Genomic DNA, 9,583 nt, shown 5'->3' with positions numbered 1-9,583 from the left:
GCATGTGGGAGGCTGAGACAGGAGGATCACAGCTCACAGACAGCCTCAGCTACTTAGTGAGGCCCTCTGCAACTCAGTGAGACCCTGTTTCTAAATAAAGAATAAAAATAGGGCTGGGGGTGTAGCTCGGAGGTCCAACACCCCTGATTTCCATCCTCAGTTCCTTTAAAAAGGGGGGGGCAAAGAAAGGCCACAGGGTCCTGGAAACTGTGTCCTAGCATGAAACCCCGTGACCTGTGGCCCCACACGCCACCGAGCCCCTCATGGAGAAGCAGCAGGCCGCCTCTGCACGTGGGCCACCACCCAATTTCTTCACCTGGCCTGGGGCCCCCGAGTCACATGGGGCCGCTCAGCCCGACTTGGTCTCTTAGTAATGGTGGGGGCTGGTGTTTGGAAAGTGAGTGTCCCTGATGGGGGTAGGGACAGTACTGCAATCGCTGTGTGGTGCCCTGAGGGGCAGCCCCACTCTGCCATGGCTGCCGACGCCCTCTCTAGTGGTGTTAACATTAACTGTGGTTGGCATTGATTGTGACCCGGTGCCCACCAGCATGCAGGTGCCTTCTGTGTGGCGTGGCGGACACAACTCTGTTTTGTGATCATTCTTCCAAGAACAGACAGACACGTGGCTCTGGGCCTCCTTTGGCTCAGGTGAACATCCTTGAATCAGCTGCTACTCACAGGGACCCTGGACCCAGACCTGCCGAGTCATACCCCACGGCCAGATGCTTTAACACCATGACACTGCCAGCCGTGTTGGCGCACGCCTGGCCAGCAACTTAGCAAGACCCAAGACCCTGTTTCAAAGTAAAAACTAAGAAGGGCTAGGGTGTAGCTCAGAAGTAGAACACCCCTGGATTCCATCCTCAGAATAATATATGTATGTATGTATGTGTATGTGTGTGTGTGTGTATGTATGTGTGTGTGAATATATATATATATATTCTTCAAAGTACAGGGCTTGGCGTGGTGGTGCACGCTTGTAATCCCAGCATTTGGGAGGCTGAGACAGGAGGATCACGGTTCGTGGCCAGCCCCAGCTACTTAGTGAGGCCCTTTGCAACTCAGACCCTGTTTCAAAATAGAGAATAAAAAATAGGGCTGGGGGTATAGCTTGGAGGTAGAATGGCCCTGGGTTCCATCCTCAGTAACACACACACACACACACCAAAAAAAAAAAAAAAAAAAAAAAAACAACCCACAAACCACCAAAGTCCATCAACTAGGATGGCACAGAGATTGTGTCAGAAACCTCTGTAAAAGATGTGTCCTGCCAAGGAGCCACTCCAGGAGCCCTTGGCCCCTCTGCCCCTGCCCCGGGGTGGCGTGGGACCCACGGAGCCGATAGGAAGACTACGGTGGACAGGACAGGAGACCCAGAAGCTGGTGGAAAAGTGGTTCTGACACCTGTGAGGCAGAAGGAACTTAAAAATGTGTTGAAAAAGATCTGACTGGCTAAATTCCTGCCCCAGCCCTGCCTGGGTCTCGAGCGAATAGGCCAGCCTCCGAGGGGGGCTGTGGGTTGGCAAACAGCGAGCTGACTGCGGGCGCGCCGCTTCCTGGGGCTTCCTGGCATCCCTGCCACGCTCGCCCTGGGGGCTCGGCGGGCGGAGGTGCTGGCAGCCGCCTCGGTAGCCGCAGATTGGCTGTCCAGGCTGGCCAGGGTCCGTGCCACCAGTGTCTTGCCTGGCCTGCTAAATGCCACTCTGCATTCTGTCCCCTCTGAGTCCTCCCCTGGCCCGTCCAGTGCCGGCCCCACTGAGAAGAAGGGATGCAGTGAGCCCAGAAATGCAGTACCCTGGAATCTCTGTTAATCGGAAGTAGCCATTAACCTTGACCCTGCATCTCTGGATATGGAGATTTTACATATATATATATAAAATGTATTTGGAACTGGGGATGCAACCCAGGGGCTTTCTACCTCCGGGCTATGCCCCCAGCCCTTTGTTCCTATGTTTTATCCTTTATTTTGAAACAGGGTCTCACTGAGTTGCAGAGGGCCTCACTAAGTAGCTGAGGCTGGCCGTGAACCGCAATCCTCCTGTCTCGGCCTCCCGAGTGCTGAGATGACAAGCGTGCCCCAAGCTATGGATGCCTGGCTTTGGGTGCATATATATATTTTTAATGCAAGAGTTACCTAGTGACAGGCAAATCCCTTTCCTCCCCTGAAAACAATTCTATTTCCCGAGAAAATGCCACTCTGTGGGAATCCTAAGTCCTTAAAGACCTGCACGTGGAGCTGACCGCGAGGCCGAGGCTGCGGCGCTGGCTCCGGTTTCTCGCGCAGACCGCCGTCTGCTGATCCCCGGCCTTGGAGCGCTGTTTCCGCCCGTGGTTTTGGAGCAGAGGCATGTCTGTCCGGGGATTTGCCCAGGTGCAGTCTCATTGTTCTGACACGGATCACTGGGGCGCGGACGGGGGATGGCTGGGCACAGGCAAACAGGCTGGTGTGGTTGGGACAGGCTGCTCTTTTCAGTGTGCCCGAGGTAGCTGAGCGAGTAAGCCCGGGTGTGGGCTCCGTGCCAGCTGCCCAGTGGGGTGGGGTCTCCCTCGCCTTCATGGGGCACTGGAGGTGCCCGGACCCCATGGGGTGCATCTTGACCCCAGCTTCTCCCGAGCCCTGGACAGGCCAAGCATGGGACCTCTCTGTCTCTTCCCACTAAAATGTGGAGCGGGAGAGGTGACCTGGTGATTTGGAATTAAAAAGTGATGGGAAAAGAAGCCAGGATGTTCTTGTTGCCTGGAAGGATCCAGGTGGGCAGGAAGATGCGCTGCCTGTGTGGGGGGCTGTGTTTACTTATGTGTGCTGTGGGTGGAACCAGGGGTGTCAACCTCCGAGCCACACCCTGAGCCCTATTTTATATTTTTTAATTAATCAATTCTTGTGGTACTGAGGATTGAACCCAGGGGGATTCTACTACCTCCGAGGTACACCCAGCCCTATATTTTTTTTCTTTTTGTGGTACTGAGGATGGAACTCAGGGGCATTCTACCTCCGAGTGACACCCGCAGCCCTATTTTTTTATTCTTTATTTGGAAACAGGGTCTCACTAAGTTGCAAAGGGCCTCACTAAGTAGCTGAGGCTGGCTTCGAACCTGCGCGATCCTCCTGTCTCAGCCTCCCAAGTATTGGGATTATAAGTGTGTGCCACCGCGCCTGGCCTGTTTTTTTTTTTTTTAATTTTAAAGCAGGGTTTCAGTAGGCCGCTCAGGGTCTTGCTAAGTTGCTGAAGCCGGGCTTGAAGCTGTCATAGTCTCCTAAGTCCTGGGATTGCAGGTGCGCAGTACCATGCCCCGCGGGGAGGCTGGCTGTACTTTGTGTTTACTGATCTGGAGTCACAGGTGCGGGCGGGAAATTTGCAGCCTCACTGTCGAGCTCCCCAGACCAGCGCAGCAGGGGCGCCTCGGACCAGCCTGCGCCAGCACCCAGACTGGGCCACACAGGCTGGCAGAGCCTGTTTCTCCCCCTCCTGGAGGTGGGAAGCCCAAGATGGGGCAGCTCACGGGGCTGCTTTCTCCAGAGGCCTCTTTCCTGGCATGCAGAATGCCTGTCCCTCCCTGTGTCCTCAGATGGCCTCCCTCTGCACATGTCGGAGTCAGAGGGACAGAGGGACAGAGGACCCTGGTGGCTCCTCTTCTCCCGAGGCCGCCAGTGCCATTGGACGGGGCCCACCCTCACCGCCTCTTCCACTTTAACTACCTTGAAGGCGGCCTCTGTACAGCACACACAGGGGCTGGCTCAGCATGGGAACTTGGGGGCCCAGGCCAGCCACGGCTGGGCGAGGTTTTGTCCGGCCTCTGTGACAGCCCATCCTTGTGCCTCGCACAGCTCTCTGCCTCCTGTGTGACTTCCACGGCGCCGCCGTCTCACCCCCCCAGCCCTCTGAGGGCGGCGCGCTTGGGCAAACCAAAAGCAGGTTGTCATTCACTTTGGCTGAAGGAGGGTCGGGGTTTGGCAAGAACTGGAATTTTCCAGTCCACAAGCTGGACAGCTCGAGGGGCTTCAGACGAGACACAGAATGTGGTTGGCGGTACTTATCCTTGTGAGCAGGTCAGATGAGAACCAGATAAAACTCCCAGCACAGCTGGAGAGTGCTCGGAAGGGAGGGAAGGGAGGCGCCCTGCCGAGGCCGCACGCTCCCCCCCCCCCCCCCCGCGTCCTGGTCCAGCTTCCCGGCTTCCCGTGTCTTCCTGCTTTAGTGACAATGCCCACTCTGCAGCTGCAGCAGCAGGAAGCCTCCCAGGACGCCCTGATGGTCCTTGGGCCATCGGGAGCCTCTCCACACCGCACCTCTGCAGCCGGGTCCCCGTGCACACCACGTTGCTGGATGGATTCCCTGGCTGTTGAATGATCACTGCCCACAGCCCCTTCCAGCTTGACTTTGATGATGCAGGTCCAAGCAGAAGGGAGAAGCCCGCTAATTGCACCTGGCGTGGTGGCGCAGGCTTGTAATTCCAGCATTCGAAGGCTGAGACAGGAGGATTGTGGTTCAAGGACAGCCTCAGCTACTTAGTGAGGCCCTTTGCAACTCAGTGAGACCCTGTTTCCAAATAAAGAATAAAAAAATCGGGCTGGGGGTGTCACTCGGAGGTAGAATGCCCCTGGGTTCCACCCCCAGTACTGAAAAAAAAAAAGCCCACTAAGTGGACAGTGGCCAAGTCCACTGAGTTCCCAGGTGCAGTCTGTCGGGTCCTGTCCTGGTACCCAAGGGGCCCGGCCCTCACCTGAGCTGTGGCTGTGGCTGCCAGCAGGGGCGCCGTGTGAGGCCAGGACCACCCCGGCCCAGAGCTGGGGGTCTTGTTTTGGCTGCCAGTGGCTCCCCTTTCACAGACCCCAAGGGAGCGAGCGGGATGCCTGTGGCCAGCCTTCAACCAGGCAGCGCCGGCCACTGAGGGTGTTGGGGAAGAGACGTGGTGTGTGCAGCCAGGCTGCGGGTGGAGAGTCACCGGGAGCTTAACTTCTGACCCCGACCTTCCCTAGTGAGGGCCACAAATTATGGAGAACACTGCTGCCACGGTCCCAGGTGCCCTTCAGCAGGAAGAGTGAACACACACACACACTGCGCGCGCACACACACACGTGTGCACACACACACATGGGGCTATGGGAGCTGGGGCCCTATGCCCCCACTTTCCTCCTTCGTTTGACTATTGGGCAGGTGCTTACAGAGCCCCTGTGGTGCACAGGAGGGGACGGGCGGTCCCCTGGGCGTCTCTCCAGCGTGGCGACCTGGTGTGACTGGGGAATCTACTTGGAGAGTGGCGTGTTTCACCATGGCCGCCTGTCGGTAAGGCCCAGAACCCACACAAGACATAGGATGCATCAGGTCAGACCTTAGAAGGCACTTCCCTTGGGTCACGGGGGCGCCCACAGCCGCCACCTCCTGGTCCAGAGCTCGCCCTGCATGGGACCTGGCCCTGGCTGTTCCTGTCCCGAGAGCGCCAGATCTGTCCCTACATGACAGACACAGGACAGAGTGTCCTGCGCCTGTGAGGACACTGGTCACTTGTCCCCTCAGCCCTGTGTTCTTGGGACGGCCAGGCCTCTCCAGAGGAGAACGGCTTGTGTGCCAGGCAGCAGCGTGCAGGGCTCTATCCCCGCTGTCTACTCCGTGTCTCACCCTCCGCTGCCACCCCGCCCCTGTGGGGGCCGTGTCCACCCTCTGCAGGGCCTCGCACAGAGGGGACCCCGCCTCGGCTGGGCTGGGCTGTCGCCCTCGCAGCCTTGATGACTTACCTCCAAGCCTCTCTTCCCGCTGGAGCCCACGGGTTGTGTGTGTGTGTGTGTGTGTGTGTGTGTGTGATACTAGGGATTGAACCAGAGTGTTCTACCTCCAAGCCGCACACTCAGCCCTTTATACTTTTTATTTTGAAATACCATCTCGCTAAGTTGTACAGTGGCCTCACACCCGCGGTCCTCCTGTCTCAGCCTCCCGAGTGCCGGGGTTATAGATGCGCACTACCACGCCAGGCTTCTTTCGCCTATATTTAATTGGGTTATTGTCTTGTGTTTTGGGGTAGCAGCATTTTTTATGCATTCTGGGTGCAGGTTCCTTCTCGGGTAGCTGATCTCCGTTCTGGGGGCAGTTTCCTATCGGGTGACCTGCGTCCTGAGTACCTGATGGGTGGCCCGTGAGCTCTCCCCTCATGGTGTTCTTTGCACACAAGTTTTTATTTTGCCACAGTTGATCTTTCCCCTCACGGTGCTTTTGGTGTTTTATCTAAGAAGCCAGTGCCTGACCTGAGAACACCGTCTCCTTGTTTTCTTCCAAGGCTTTGGAGTTTTCGCTCTTACATTCGGGCCTTTGGTCTGGAGTTCATTTTTGTATATGGCGTGAGGCAGGGACACCACTTTATGCTGGTGTGTGGCAACCCGGCTGTCCCCACACCACTGAACGAAGCAAGTGTCCTCTTTCCGTTGAACGGTCTTGGCACTTCTGTTGAAAACCACTTCACTGCACACTGGAGGATTTAGCGTTATCCTTTCACCTTTAAAATCCAGATGAAGACGGATGAGGCGTTGTCCCGGGTGTAAATGGCGGAGTCCACAGGACACGCTTCCTGTACCATCCTGGCCCCGTGAACGCTCACGCCGCGTGTGGCTGAGGAGGCGACAGGACGCGGCGTCCTCTCCCGGGAGGCGCAGACGGGAGGCACGAGGGCCATGGCCCGGCTCAGCGCCCCCTTCCACTGTGTCTGTGACTCTGCCAACCGTGGCCTGGCCAGGAACACCGACCTGGCCGGTCGGATGGAAATAGTGACGCTGTCTTTTCTCAGAGATGAATGGTGATCTCAGGTGGGGGTTTGGGGGGGCCTTGGAACAAAACGCCCTTGGTAACAGCCTCAGAGAAAACAGAGCCCCAAACGGCGGTTTCTGGAGAGGTGGTTTTGCCTGCGTTTCTCCCCAGACCCCGGTTGCCCCTTCTCCCAATGCGTGACTCAGTTTATTCTTGGGGCTTCGTCCCACATCACCCGCGAGGCGCTAAGCTGTCCAGGCAGGCGGTCACACCCAGCGTCCTCACAGCCGCTGACCCAGGGCACGCTCACTGTCCAGGAAGGGCCTCATGTCCACGCCCTTTATCAGCACTCGTGGTGCCGGCCTTGGGTGGGGACCGTGTCCCCGAGGCCCTTCCCCGGCACGTGTGCCACCAAGCCACTTGGTGCAGGCGCCTGCCTGTGGTCTCCAGGAAAGCCTGGCTCCTGCCCTTCCTCCTGTGGCTCCTGTGCCCGCCGAGCCCACCTGTGTCCTCTTACCACCAGCGGCTGCTCGGGGTGGCCGAGCCTTGTCCCCGTCCTCCTGGGGAAGGGGCAGTGCCTGGCACTTGGCAGCCCCCGCCCTGTAGGCTGATGGGGAACGCCAAGTCCTCCCTGCGCGGCATCCTGGGCCAGAACCCGGCAAGTCTGGCGCCGTGCACCCTCCTCCCCAGCCTGGGCGCCATGTTGTGATGTGACCCGGCTCCCTGGGGCGGTACAGGCTGCTCTTGTCATTGCTGGGGGTCGTGCCCAGTAGGGATACTGGGGCCTCTGCTGATGGCTGGGGGGCCTCACGCCTGCCGTCCTCCCCTGTCCTTCCCCGGGAGGCGGCCTGGTTCCCTGGGTGAGACGTGGGACTCTGGGGCAGGTGCCGGCCAAAGCCGTGTGCAGCGGTGTGGGGGCTCTGTGCTCCAGAGGAGCTGCGTCAGGTCCCACCACCCTCCAGGGCGTGACACGTCGCTCCTGTCTCAGAACTGCAGACTCAGAGCCCGGGGCAGGGCCTGAGAATATACACACCATGTTGGAGGCCAGGCAGGTCCGTGGGGCAGGGGAGAGGACACGGAGATATCGAAGGCTCACTCGGGAGAGTGGCGCGGGGCATGAGAAGCCCGATTCGGGTCCAACCCGAGCCATGTGGGGCGCTGCTGAGGTTACGCCTCCTCAGGGACGAGGGAGAACCAGGCTGGGGGTCTGGGTACTCCTCGGGCCACTTCTCGTTAGCAAGGGTACCCTGAATGCCCACCCAGTATGGTCTGCAGACGCAGCGAGTGTCAGCCCAGTGTGGGGCTCCGGATCCTGATTTCCTGGTGGCCTTCCTGGGATGGCCGCCCTCCCTCTGTCCCTGGAGATTGGGCCGGGCACCTCAGCGCGGCCCCAGGTGCAGTGTCAGAAAGCTTCCCCGGGGCTGGGAGGGGCCGCGGGGCCTGAGATCTGTGCATGGGCCCTGTAACCCTCACAGTGACCTGTGGACCAGCCCTCAGTGACCCCGGTTTCCATGGGAGGAAACAGGATCCGGCGACCTTTAAAGAGACAGCAAGGGCCAATACCAGCCTCTTGAGGCTGAGCTACATGCCCTGACCCTGCCCGGCTTCCTTTGTGTCTGAGGTCTCTGTCTTGGGGGCTGCTGCAGTCTCTGCCGCCTGCCCCCCCATGTCCTGATCTATGTTGGCATAGGGGAGCGCCTCATGGGGGCCTCCAGATCCCCTCTAGGTGGTTGCTGGGGTGACGCGGCCTCAGAGCGTCCAGGTGACCCGGGACCCTCCGGCAGGCAGGCCCTTGACCTGGTTTTTCACTACCCACCCCGAGCTTGGAATGGCCATGCCTGGCTACTCACGGAGGGCCTGCGGGTCCCACGTGCAAATATCAGCGAGGGTGTCTGTGGACCAGAGGGGCGGGTGGCGGTGCGCCCCAGAGGCACCTGCTCTGCGGCTGAGTGGCATTTCTGGCTCCTGGGCCTCCCCCCCCAAACCGTCCATCATCACGGCGCTGTGCAGTCCTTCTGCTCCGTCCCAGCAAGACGGTCCTGCAGCCCAGGTCCTCGCTGCCCCGTGTCCTGGCCCCTCCACTCGTCCTTCTGGCCCGGCTCTGGGCCCTGGGCCCTGGGCCCTGGGCCCTGGGCCCTGGGTGTCGCTGGGGTTGCAGTGGGAGGCTCTCCGCTCTGCTCTGCACAGGAGGAGAGAGGTAGCTGGGAATGGCTTCTCTCACCGGCCCAGCTGGGCTTCTTGAAGGAAAAATGTTAGCCCAGTCTCTTCCTTCTGTCCATTCTCTTCCCTAACAGACCTGCGCTTTCCCAAGCCCTCCAAACATGGGTCTTAGCGCTCTTCCTGGAGCTGAGGCTGTTGGCATCTCCGAGGGAGGCGCCCGGAGTCCTCCTGTGCGAAGGCGTTTCATCTGTGCGTTCGGGCTGCTGGCAGCTCTGAGCTGGGGTCCGCGGTGGGAGGCCGGTGCCGCCCAGGCAGGGAGGCCCCCTCTGCACCGACTCCTGAGGGGCCGGAGTGCTGGGACCCCGGGATGGCGCGAGCCACGGAGGACGCCTCCTCCCCTGGGGGCCTGCGGGACCCGGGCAGCTTGGTTGAGTTTGTTCTGACTCAGTTTCCTCAGTGTGGGCTCCGTCGGTGTTCCCACGTCCCACGTGCATGGCTCTGTGTGGCATCTGATTCTACCGTGGAAGGTCCTGCACTGCTCCTCGGACCTGCTTGCAGGGCAGCCCCATCTGGCCCCATCTGGCCAGACACTTTGGTGGACAGGCAGATCTAGGTGGAATATAATGATTTGTTTATTTTTTTGTGGTCCTGGGGATGGAACCCAGGAGCATTCTACCTCTGAACTATGC

Source organism: Muscardinus avellanarius, assembly GCF_963383645.1.
Source record: "Muscardinus avellanarius genome assembly, chromosome: 10".
NCBI classification, from domain to species: domain Eukaryota; kingdom Metazoa; phylum Chordata; class Mammalia; order Rodentia; family Gliridae; genus Muscardinus; species Muscardinus avellanarius.
This window is presented reverse-complemented; position numbering follows the sequence as displayed.